This window comes from Gallinula chloropus, assembly GCF_964237585.1.
Source record: "Gallinula chloropus genome assembly, chromosome: 33".
In the NCBI taxonomy this organism is placed as follows: Eukaryota; Metazoa; Chordata; class Aves; order Gruiformes; family Rallidae; genus Gallinula; species Gallinula chloropus.
The window spans coordinates 1794974-1806239 of record NC_140118.1 but is presented as its reverse complement, the minus strand read 5'-3'; positions in this window follow the sequence as shown (position 1 = coordinate 1806239).

The window sequence follows — 11266 nt, the reverse complement described above, 5'->3', positions numbered from 1 at the left end:
CTACTGTGTTGCACTTTTGGGGTGCAGAGGCCTTTTCAGCTGCAGGAGCAGAGCAGCCTGAGCAGAGGCCTAACTGAGTAGAAGCCTTTTCCCAGGCCCCAGTTTAAAAAGTCTTATGACAAAGGAAAAAAAAACCCCAAACTTCCAAGTAAACTCCCGGGGCTGAAATCTGTTTGTAGGCCGAACAGGCACACACAGCCCCTCCACAAACACAACCCCCCCACTCCCAGGCTGCCCGACTAGCTACTGTGTTGCACTTTTGGGGTGCAGAGGCCTTTTCAGCTGCAGGAGCAGAGCAGCCTGAGCAGAGGCCTAAAGGAGTTGGAGCCTTCCCTGGGCCCCAGTTTAAAAAGTCTTACGACAAAGGAAAAAATAAAACCTAAACTTCCTAGTAAACTCCCGGGGCTGAAAGCTGGTCGGTAGGCCGAACAGGCACACACAGCCCCACACCCCCACAAACACAACCACCCCACTCCCAGGCTGCCCGACTAGCTACTGTGTTGCACTTTTGGGGTGCAGAGGCCTTTTCAGCTGCAGGAGCAGAGCTGGCTGAGCAGAGGCCTAACTGAGTAGAAGCCTTTCCCCGGGCCCCAGTTTAAAAAGTCTTATGACAAAGGAAAAATAACCCCAAACTTCCAAGTAAACTCCCGCGGCTGAAAGCTTGTCGGTAGGCCAAACAGGCACACACAGCCCGCCCCCCCCCCCCACCCCAAACACAACCCCCCCCCCCCACTCCCTGGCTGCCCGACGAGCTACTGTGTTGCACTTTTGGGGTGCAGAGGCCTTTTCAGCTGCAGGAGCAGAGCAGCCTGAGCAGAGGCCTAACTGAGTAGAAGCCTTTTCCCAGGCCCCAGTTTAAAAAGTCTTATGACAAAGGAAAAAAAAACCACAAACTTCCAAGTAAACTCCCGGGGCTGAAATCTCTTTGTAGGCCGAACAGGCACACACAGCCCCCCCACAAACACAACCCCCCCACTCCCAGGCTGCCCCACGAGCTACTGTGGTGCACTTTTGGGATGCAGAGGCCTCTGCAGCTGCAGGAGCAGAGCAGCCTGAGCAGAGGCCTAACTGAGTAGAAGCCTTTTCCCAGGCCCCAGTTCAAAAGTCCTGAAGAAAAAAAAAAAAAAACCCCAAACTTCCTAGTAAACTCCCGGGGCTGTTTGTAGGCCGAACAGGCACACACACACAGGCCCTCCCCCCACACAAGACCACCACTCCCAGGTATCCACACTAGCTGCTCCAGAGCACTTTTCGGGTGCAGAGGCCTTTTCAGCTGCAGGAGCAGAGCAGCCTGAGCAGAGGCCTAGCTGAGTAGAAGCTTTTTCCCAGGCCCCAGTTTAAAAAGTCCTGAAGAAAAAAAAAACAAATCAAAATATCCTAGAAAACTCCCGGGGCTGAAAGCTGGTCGGTAGGCCGAACAGGCACACACAGCCCCCCCACAAACACAACTCCCCCACTCCCAGGCTGCTCCACGAGCTACTGTGTTGCACTTTTGGGATGCAGAGGCCTTTTCAGCTGCAGGAGCAGAGCAGCCTGAGCAGAGGCCTAACTGAGTAGAAGCCTTTTCCCAGGCCCCAGTTTAAAAAGTCTTATGACAAAGGAAAAAAAACCCACAAACTTCCAAGTAAACTCCCGGAGCTGAAATCTGTTTGTAGGTCGAACAGGCACACACAGCCCCCCCACAAACACAACCCCCCCACTCCCAGGCTGCCCCACGAGCTACTGTGTTGCACCTTTGGGGTGCAGAGGCCTTTTCAGCTGCAGGAGCAGAGCAGCCTGAGCAGAGGCCTAAAGGAGTAGAAGCCTTTTCCCAGGCCCCAGTTTAAAAAGTCCTGAAGAAAAAAAAAAAAAAATCAAAACTTCCTAGTAAACTCCCGGGGCTGAAAGCTGGTCGGTAGGCCGAACAGGCACACACAGCCCCCCCACAAACACAACCCACCCACTCCCAGGCTGCCCCACGAGCTACTGTGGTGCACTTTTGGGATGCAGAGGCCTCTGCAGCTGCAGGAGCAGAGCAGCCTGAGCAGAGGCCTAACTGAGTAGAAGCCTTTTCCCAGGCCCCAGTTCAAAAGTCCTGAAGAAAAAAAAAAAACCCCAAACTTCCTAGTAAACTCCCGGGGCTGTTTGTAGGCCGAACAGGCACACACACACAGGCCCTCCCCCCACACAAGACCACCACTCCCAGGTATCCACACTAGCTGCTCCAGAGCACTTTTCGGGTGCAGAGGCCTTTTCAGCTGCAGGAGCAGAGCAGCCTGAGCAGAGGCCTAACTGAGTAGAAGCCTTTTCCCAGGCCCCAGTTCAAAAGTCCTGAAGAAAAAAAAAAAAAACCCAAACTTCCTAGTAAACTCCCGGGGCTGAAATCTGTTTGTAGGCCGAACAGGCACACACACACAGGCCCTCCCCCCACACAAGACCACCACTCCCAGGTATCCACACTAGCTGCTCCGGAGCACTTTTCGGGTGCAGAGGCCTTTTCAGCTGCAGGAGCAGAGCAGCCTGAGCAGAGGCCTAACTGAGTAGAAGCCTTTTCACAGGCCCCAGTTTAAAAAGTCTTATGACAAAGGAAAAAAAACCCACAAACTTCCAAGTAAACTCCCGGGGCTGAAATCTGTTTGTAGGCCGAACAGGCACACACAGCCCCCCCACAAACACAACCCCCCCACTCCCAGGCTGCCCCACGAGCTACTGTGTTGCACTTTTGGGGTGCAGAGGCCTCTGCAGCTGCAGGAGCAGAGCTGGCTGAGCAGAGGCCTAACTGAGTAGAAGCCTTTTCACAGGCCCCAGTTTAAAAAGTCCTGAAGAAAAAAAAAAAACCCAAACTTCCTAGTAAACTCCCGGGGCTGAAAGCTGGTCGGTAGGCCAAACAGGCACACACAGCCCCCCCACAAACACAACCCACCCACTCCCAGGCTGCCCCACGAGCTACTGTGGTGCACTTTTGGGATGCAGAGGCCTCTGCAGCTGCAGGAGCAGAGCTGTCTGAGCAGAGGCCTAACTGAGTAGAAGCCTTTTCCCAGGCCCCAGTTTAAAAGGTCCTGAAAAAAAAAAAAAATGGAAACTTCCTAGTAACCTCCCGGGGGTGAAATCTGTTTGTAGGCCGAACAGGCACACACAGCCCCTCCACAAACACAACCCCCCCACTCCCAGGCTGCCCGACGAGCTACTGTGGTGCACTTTTGGGGTGCAGAGGCCTTTTCAGCTGCAGGAGCAGAGCAGCCTGAGCAGAGGCATAAAGGAGTAGGAGCCTTCCCTGGGCCCCAGTTTAAAAAGTCTTATGACAAAGGAAAAAAAAAAACCCCAAAACTTCCTAGTAAACTCCCAGGGCTGAAAGCTGGTCGGTAGGCCGAACAGGCACACACAGCCCCCCCACAAACACAACCCACCCACTCCCAGGCTGCCCCACGAGCTACTGTGTTGCACTTTTGGGATGCAGAGGCCTCTGCAGCTGCAGGAGCAGAGCTGTCTGAGCAGAGGCCTAATTGAGTAGAAGCCTTTTCCCAGGCCCCAGTTTAAAAAGTCCTGAAAAAAAAAAAAATGGAAACTTCCTAGTAACCTCCCGGGGGTGAAATCTGTTTGTAGGCCGAACAGGCACACACAGCCCCTCCACAAACACAACCCCCCCACTCCGAGGCTGCCCGACGAGCTACTGTGTTGCACTTTTGGGGTGCAGAGGCCTTTTCAGCTGCAGGAGCAGAGCTGGCTGAGCAGAGGCCTAACTGAGTAGAAGCCTTTTCACAGGCCCCAGTTTAAAAAGTCTTATGACAAAGGAAAAAAAACCCACAAACTTCCAAGTAAACTCCCGGGGCTGAAATCTGTTTGTAGGCCGAACAGGCACACACAGCCCCCCCACAAACACAACCCCCCCACTCCCAGGCTGCCCCACGAGCTACTGTGTTGCACTTTTGGGATGCAGAGGCCTCTGCAGCTGCAGGACCAGAGCAGCCTGAGCAGAGGCCTAACTGAGAAGAAGCCTTTTCCCAGGCCCCAGTTTAAAAAGTCCTGAAGAAAAAAAAAAAAACCCAAACTTCCTAGTAAACTCCCGGGGCTGAAATCTGTTTGTAGGCCGAACAGGCACACACACACAGGCCCTCCCCCCACACAAGACCACCACTCCCAGGTATCCACACTAGCTGCTCCGGAGCACTTTTCGGGTGCAGAGGCCTTTTCAGCTGCAGGAGCAGAGCAGCCTGAGCAGAGGCCTAACTGAGTAGAAGCCTTTTCCCAGGCCCCAGTTTAAAAAGTCTTTCGACAGAGAAAAAAACCCCGCAAACTTCCTAGTAAGCTCCTGTTGCTGAATGCTGGTCGGTAGGCCGAACACACGTAGACACAGGCCCTCCCCCCACACAAGACCCCCACTCCCAGGTAGCCACACGAGCTGCTGCGGAGCACTTTTGGGGTGCAGAGGCCTTTTCAGCTGCAGGAGCAGAGCTGGCTGAGCAGAGGCCTAACTGAGTAGAAGCCTTTTCCCAGGCCCCAGTTTAAAAAGTCCTGAAAAAAAAAAAATAATCCAAACTTCCTAGTAAACTCCCGGGGCTGAAATCTGTTTGTAGGCCGAACAGGCACACACAGCCCCTCCACAAACACAACCCCCCCACTCCCAGGCTGCCCGACTAGCTAATGTGTTGCACTTTTGGGGTGCAGAGGCCTCTGCAGCTGCAGGAGCAGAGCTGGCTGAGCAGAGGCCTAACTGAGTAGAAGCCTTTTCCCAGGCCCCAGTTCAAAAGTCCTGAAGAAAAAAAAAAAAACCCCAAACTTCCTAGTAAACTCCCGGGGCTGTTTGTAGGCCGAACAGGCACACACACACAGGCCCTCCCCCCACACAAGACCACCACTCCCAGGTAGCCACACTAGCTGCTCCAGAGCACTTTTCGGGTGCAGAGGCCTTTTCAGCTGCAGGAGCAGAGCAGCCTGAGCAGAGGCCTAGCTGAGTAGAAGCTTTTTCCCAGGCCCCAGTTTAAAAAGTCCTGAAGAAAAAAAAAAAAAATCAAAATATCCTAGTAAACTCCCGGGGCTGAAATCTGTTTGTAGGCCGAACAGGCACACACAGCCCCCCCACAAACACAACCCACCCACTCCCAGGCTGCCCCACGAGCTACTGTGGTGCACTTTTGGGATGCAGAGGCCTCTGCAGCTGCAGGAGCAGAGCAGCCTGAGCAGAGGCCTAACTGAGTAGAAGCCTTTTCCCAGGCCCCAGTTCAAAAGTCCTGAAGAAAAAAAAAAATGGAAACTTCCTAGTAACCTCCCGGGGCTGAAATCTGTTTGTAGGCCGAACAGGCACACACAGCCCCCCCACAAACACAACCCCCCCAGTCCCAGGCTGCCCGACTAGCTACTGTGTTGCACTTTTGGGGTGCAGAGGCCTTTTCAGCTGCAGGAGCAGAGCAGCCTGAGCAGAGGCCTAACTGAGTAGAAGCCTTTTCCCAGGCCCCAGTTCAAAAGTCCTGAAGAAAAAAAAAAAAAACCCAAACTTCCTAGTAAACTCCCGGGGCTGAAATCTGTTTGTAGGCCGAACAGGCACACACACACAGGCCCTCCCCCCACACAAGACCACCACTCCCAGGTATCCACACTAGCTGCTCCGGAGCACTTTTCGGGTGCAGAGGCCTTTTCAGCTGCAGGAGCAGAGCAGCCTGAGCAGAGGCCTAAAGGAGTTGGAGCCTTCCCTGGGCCCCAGTTTAAAAAGTCTTACGACAAAGGAAAAAATAAAACCTAAACTTCCTAGTAAACTCCCGGGGCTGAAAGCTGGTTGGTAGGCCGAACAGGCACACACAGCCCCACACCCCCACAAACACAACCACCCCACTCCCAGGCTGCCCGACTAGCTACTGTGTTGCACTTTTGGGGTGCAGAGGCCTCTGCAGCTGCAGGAGCAGAGCAGCCTGAGCAGAGGCCTAACTGAGTAGAAGCCTTTTCCCAGGCCCCAGTTTAAAAAGTCTTTCGACAGAGAAAAAAACCCCGCAAACTTCCTAGTAAGCTCCTGTTGCTGAAAGCTGGTCGGTAGGCCGAACACACGTAGACACAGGCCCTCCCCCAACAAAAGACCCCCACTCCCAGGTAGCCACACGAGCTGCTCCGGAGCACTTTTGGGGTGCAGAGGCCTTTTCAGCTGCAGGAGCAGAGCTGGCTGAGCAGAGGCCTAACTGAGTAGAAGCCTTTTCACAGGCCCCAGTTTAAAAAGTCCTGAAAAAAAAAAAATAATCCAAACTTCCTAGTAAACTCCCGGGGCTGAAATCTGTTTGTAGGCCGAACAGGCACACACAGCCCCTCCACAAACACAACCCCCCCACTCCCAGGCTGCCCGACGAGCTACTGTGGTGCACTTTTGGGGTGCAGAGGCCTTTTCAGCTGCAGGAGCAGAGCAGCCTGAGCAGAGGCATAAAGGAGTAGGAGCCTTCCCTGGGCCCCAGTTTAAAAAGTCTTATGACAAAGGAAAAAAAAAAAACCCCAAAACTTCCTAGTAAACTCCCAGGGCTGAAAGCTGGTCGGTAGGCCGAACAGGCACACACAGCCCCCCCACAAACACAACCCCCCCACTCCCAGGCTGCCCGACTAGCTACTGTGTTGCACTTTTGGGGTGCAGAGGCCTTTTCAGCTGCAGGAGCAGAGCTGGCTGAGCAGAGGCCTAACTGAGTAGAAGCCTTTTCCCAGGCCCCAGTTTAAAAAGTCTTATGACAAAGGAAAAAAAAAACACAAACTTCCAAGTAAACTCCCGGGGCTGAAATCTGTTTGTAGGCCGAACAGGCACACACAGCCCCCCCCCAAACACAACCCCCCCACTCCCAGGCTGCCCCACGAGCTACTGTGTTGCACTTTTGGGGTGCAGAGGCCTCTGCAGCTGCAGGAGCAGAGCTGGCTGAGCAGAGGCCTAACTGAGTAGAAGCCTTTTCCCGGGCCCCAGTTTAAAAAGTCTTATGACAAAGGAAAAATAACCCCAAACTTCCAAGTAAACTCCCGGGGCTGAAATCTGTTTGTAGGCCGAACAGGCACACACAGCCCCCCCACAAACACAACCCCCCCACTCCCAGGCTGCCCCACGAGCTACTGTGTTGCACTTTTGGGGTGCAGAGGCCTCTGCAGCTGCAGGAGCAGAGCTGGCTGAGCAGAGGCCTAACTGAGTAGAAGCCTTTTCACAGGCCCCAGTTTAAAAAGTCCTGAAGAAAAAAAAAAAAACCCAAACTTCCTAGTAAACTCCCGGGGCTGAAAGCTGGTCGGTAGGCCAAACAGGCACACACAGCCCCCCCACAAACACAACCCACCCACTCCCAGGCTGCCCCACGAGCTACTGTGGTGCACTTTTGGGATGCAGAGGCCTCTGCAGCTGCAGGAGCAGAGCTGTCTGAGCAGAGGCCTAACTGAGTAGAAGCCTTTTCCCAGGCCCCAGTTTAAAAGGTCCTGAAAAAAAAAAAAAATGGAAACTTCCTAGTAACCTCCCGGGGGTGAAATCTGTTTGTAGGCCGAACAGGCACACACAGCCCCTCCACAAACACAACCCCCCCACTCCCAGGCTGCCCGACGAGCTACTGTGGTGCACTTTTGGGGTGCAGAGGCCTTTTCAGCTGCAGGAGCAGAGCAGCCTGAGCAGAGGCATAAAGGAGTAGGAGCCTTCCCTGGGCCCCAGTTTAAAAAGTCTTATGACAAAGGAAAAAAAAAAACCCCAAAACTTCCTAGTAAACTCCCAGGGCTGAAAGCTGGTCGGTAGGCCGAACAGGCACACACAGCCCCCCCACAAACACAACCCCCCCACTCCCAGGCTGCCCGACTAGCTACTGTGTTGCACTTTTGGGGTGCAGAGGCCTTTTCAGCTGCAGGAGCAGAGCTGGCTGAGCAGAGGCCTAACTGAGTAGAAGCCTTTCCCCGGGCCCCAGTTTAAAAAGTCTTATGACAAAGGAAAAATAACCCCAAACTTCCAAGTAAACTCCCGCGGCTGAAAGCTTGTCGGTAGGCCAAACAGGCACACACAGCCCGCCCCCCCCCCCCACCCCAAACACAACCCCCCCCCCCCACTCCCTGGCTGCCCGACGAGCTACTGTGTTGCACTTTTGGGGTGCAGAGGCCTTTTCAGCTGCAGGAGCAGAGCAGCCTGAGCAGAGGCCTAACTGAGTAGAAGCCTTTTCCCAGGCCCCAGTTTAAAAAGTCTTATGACAAAGGAAAAAAAAAACACAAACTTCCAAGTAAACTCCCGGGGCTGAAATCTCTTTGTAGGCCGAACAGGCACACACAGCCCCCCCACAAACACAACCCCCCCACTCCCAGGCTGCCCCACGAGCTACTGTGGTGCACTTTTGGGATGCAGAGGCCTCTGCAGCTGCAGGAGCAGAGCAGCCTGAGCAGAGGCCTAACTGAGTAGAAGCCTTTTCCCAGGCCCCAGTTCAAAAGTCCTGAAGAAAAAAAAAAAAAAACCCCAAACTTCCTAGTAAACTCCCGGGGCTGTTTGTAGGCCGAACAGGCACACACACACAGGCCCTCCCCCCACACAAGACCACCACTCCCAGGTATCCACACTAGCTGCTCCAGAGCACTTTTCGGGTGCAGAGGCCTTTTCAGCTGCAGGAGCAGAGCAGCCTGAGCAGAGGCCTAGCTGAGTAGAAGCTTTTTCCCAGGCCCCAGTTTAAAAAGTCCTGAAGAAAAAAAAAACAAATCAAAATATCCTAGAAAACTCCCGGGGCTGAAAGCTGGTCGGTAGGCCGAACAGGCACACACAGCCCCCCCACAAACACAACTCCCCCACTCCCAGGCTGCTCCACGAGCTACTGTGTTGCACTTTTGGGATGCAGAGGCCTTTTCAGCTGCAGGAGCAGAGCAGCCTGAGCAGAGGCCTAACTGAGTAGAAGCCTTTTCCCAGGCCCCAGTTTAAAAAGTCTTATGACAAAGGAAAAAAAACCCACAAACTTCCAAGTAAACTCCCGGAGCTGAAATCTGTTTGTAGGTCGAACAGGCACACACAGCCCCCCCACAAACACAACCCCCCCACTCCCAGGCTGCCCCACGAGCTACTGTGTTGCACCTTTGGGGTGCAGAGGCCTTTTCAGCTGCAGGAGCAGAGCAGCCTGAGCAGAGGCCTAAAGGAGTAGAAGCCTTTTCCCAGGCCCCAGTTTAAAAAGTCCTGAAGAAAAAAAAAAAAAAATCAAAACTTCCTAGTAAACTCCCGGGGCTGAAAGCTGGTCGGTAGGCCGAACAGGCACACACAGCCCCCCCACAAACACAACCCACCCACTCCCAGGCTGCCCCACGAGCTACTGTGGTGCACTTTTGGGATGCAGAGGCCTCTGCAGCTGCAGGAGCAGAGCAGCCTGAGCAGAGGCCTAACTGAGTAGAAGCCTTTTCCCAGGCCCCAGTTCAAAAGTCCTGAAGAAAAAAAAAAAACCCCAAACTTCCTAGTAAACTCCCGGGGCTGTTTGTAGGCCGAACAGGCACACACACACAGGCCCTCCCCCCACACAAGACCACCACTCCCAGGTATCCACACTAGCTGCTCCAGAGCACTTTTCGGGTGCAGAGGCCTTTTCAGCTGCAGGAGCAGAGCAGCCTGAGCAGAGGCCTAACTGAGTAGAAGCCTTTTCCCAGGCCCCAGTTCAAAAGTCCTGAAGAAAAAAAAAAAAAACCCAAACTTCCTAGTAAACTCCCGGGGCTGAAATCTGTTTGTAGGCCGAACAGGCACACACACACAGGCCCTCCCCCCACACAAGACCACCACTCCCAGGTATCCACACTAGCTGCTCCGGAGCACTTTTCGGGTGCAGAGGCCTTTTCAGCTGCAGGAGCAGAGCAGCCTGAGCAGAGGCCTAACTGAGTAGAAGCCTTTTCACAGGCCCCAGTTTAAAAAGTCTTATGACAAAGGAAAAAAAACCCACAAACTTCCAAGTAAACTCCCGGGGCTGAAATCTGTTTGTAGGCCGAACAGGCACACACAGCCCCCCCACAAACACAACCCCCCCACTCCCAGGCTGCCCCACGAGCTACTGTGTTGCACTTTTGGGGTGCAGAGGCCTCTGCAGCTGCAGGAGCAGAGCTGGCTGAGCAGAGGCCTAACTGAGTAGAAGCCTTTTCACAGGCCCCAGTTTAAAAAGTCCTGAAGAAAAAAAAAAAACCCAAACTTCCTAGTAAACTCCCGGGGCTGAAAGCTGGTCGGTAGGCCAAACAGGCACACACAGCCCCCCCACAAACACAACCCACCCACTCCCAGGCTGCCCCACGAGCTACTGTGGTGCACTTTTGGGATGCAGAGGCCTCTGCAGCTGCAGGAGCAGAGCTGTCTGAGCAGAGGCCTAACTGAGTAGAAGCCTTTTCCCAGGCCCCAGTTTAAAAGGTCCTGAAAAAAAAAAAAAATGGAAACTTCCTAGTAACCTCCCGGGGGTGAAATCTGTTTGTAGGCCGAACAGGCACACACAGCCCCTCCACAAACACAACCCCCCCACTCCCAGGCTGCCCGACGAGCTACTGTGTTGCACTTTTGGGGTGCAGAGGCCTTTTCAGCTGCAGGAGCAGAGCTGGCTGAGCAGAGGCCTAACTGAGTAGAAGCCTTTTCACAGGCCCCAGTTTAAAAAGTCTTATGACAAAGGAAAAAAAACCCACAAACTTCCAAGTAAACTCCCGGGGCTGAAATCTGTTTGTAGGCCGAACAGGCACACACAGCCCCCCCACAAACACAACCCCCCCACTCCCAGGCTGCCCCACGAGCTACTGTGTTGCACTTTTGGGGTGCAGAGGCCTCTGCAGCTGCAGGAGCAGAGCTGGCTGAGCAGAGGCCTAACTGAGTAGAAGCCTTTTCACAGGCCCCAGTTTAAAAAGTCCTGAAGAAAAAAAAAAAAACCCAAACTTCCTAGTAAACTCCCGGGGCTGAAAGCTGGTCGGTAGGCCAAACAGGCACACACAGCCCCCCCACAAACACAACCCACCCACTCCCAGGCTGCCCCACGAGCTACTGTGGTGCACTTTTGGGATGCAGAGGCCTCTGCAGCTGCAGGAGCAGAGCTGTCTGAGCAGAGGCCTAACTGAGTAGAAGCCTTTTCCCAGGCCCCAGTTTAAAAGGTCCTGAAAAAAAAAAAAAATGGAAACTTCCTAGTAACCTCCCGGGGGTGAAATCTGTTTGTAGGCCGAACAGGCACACACAGCCCCTCCACAAACACAACCCCCCCACTCCCAGGCTGCCCGACTAGCTACTGTGTTGCACTTTTGGGGTGCAGAGGCCTTTTCAGCTGCAGGAGCAGAGCAGCCTGAGCAGAGGCCTAAAGGAGTTGGAGCCTTCCCTGGGCCCCAGTTTAAA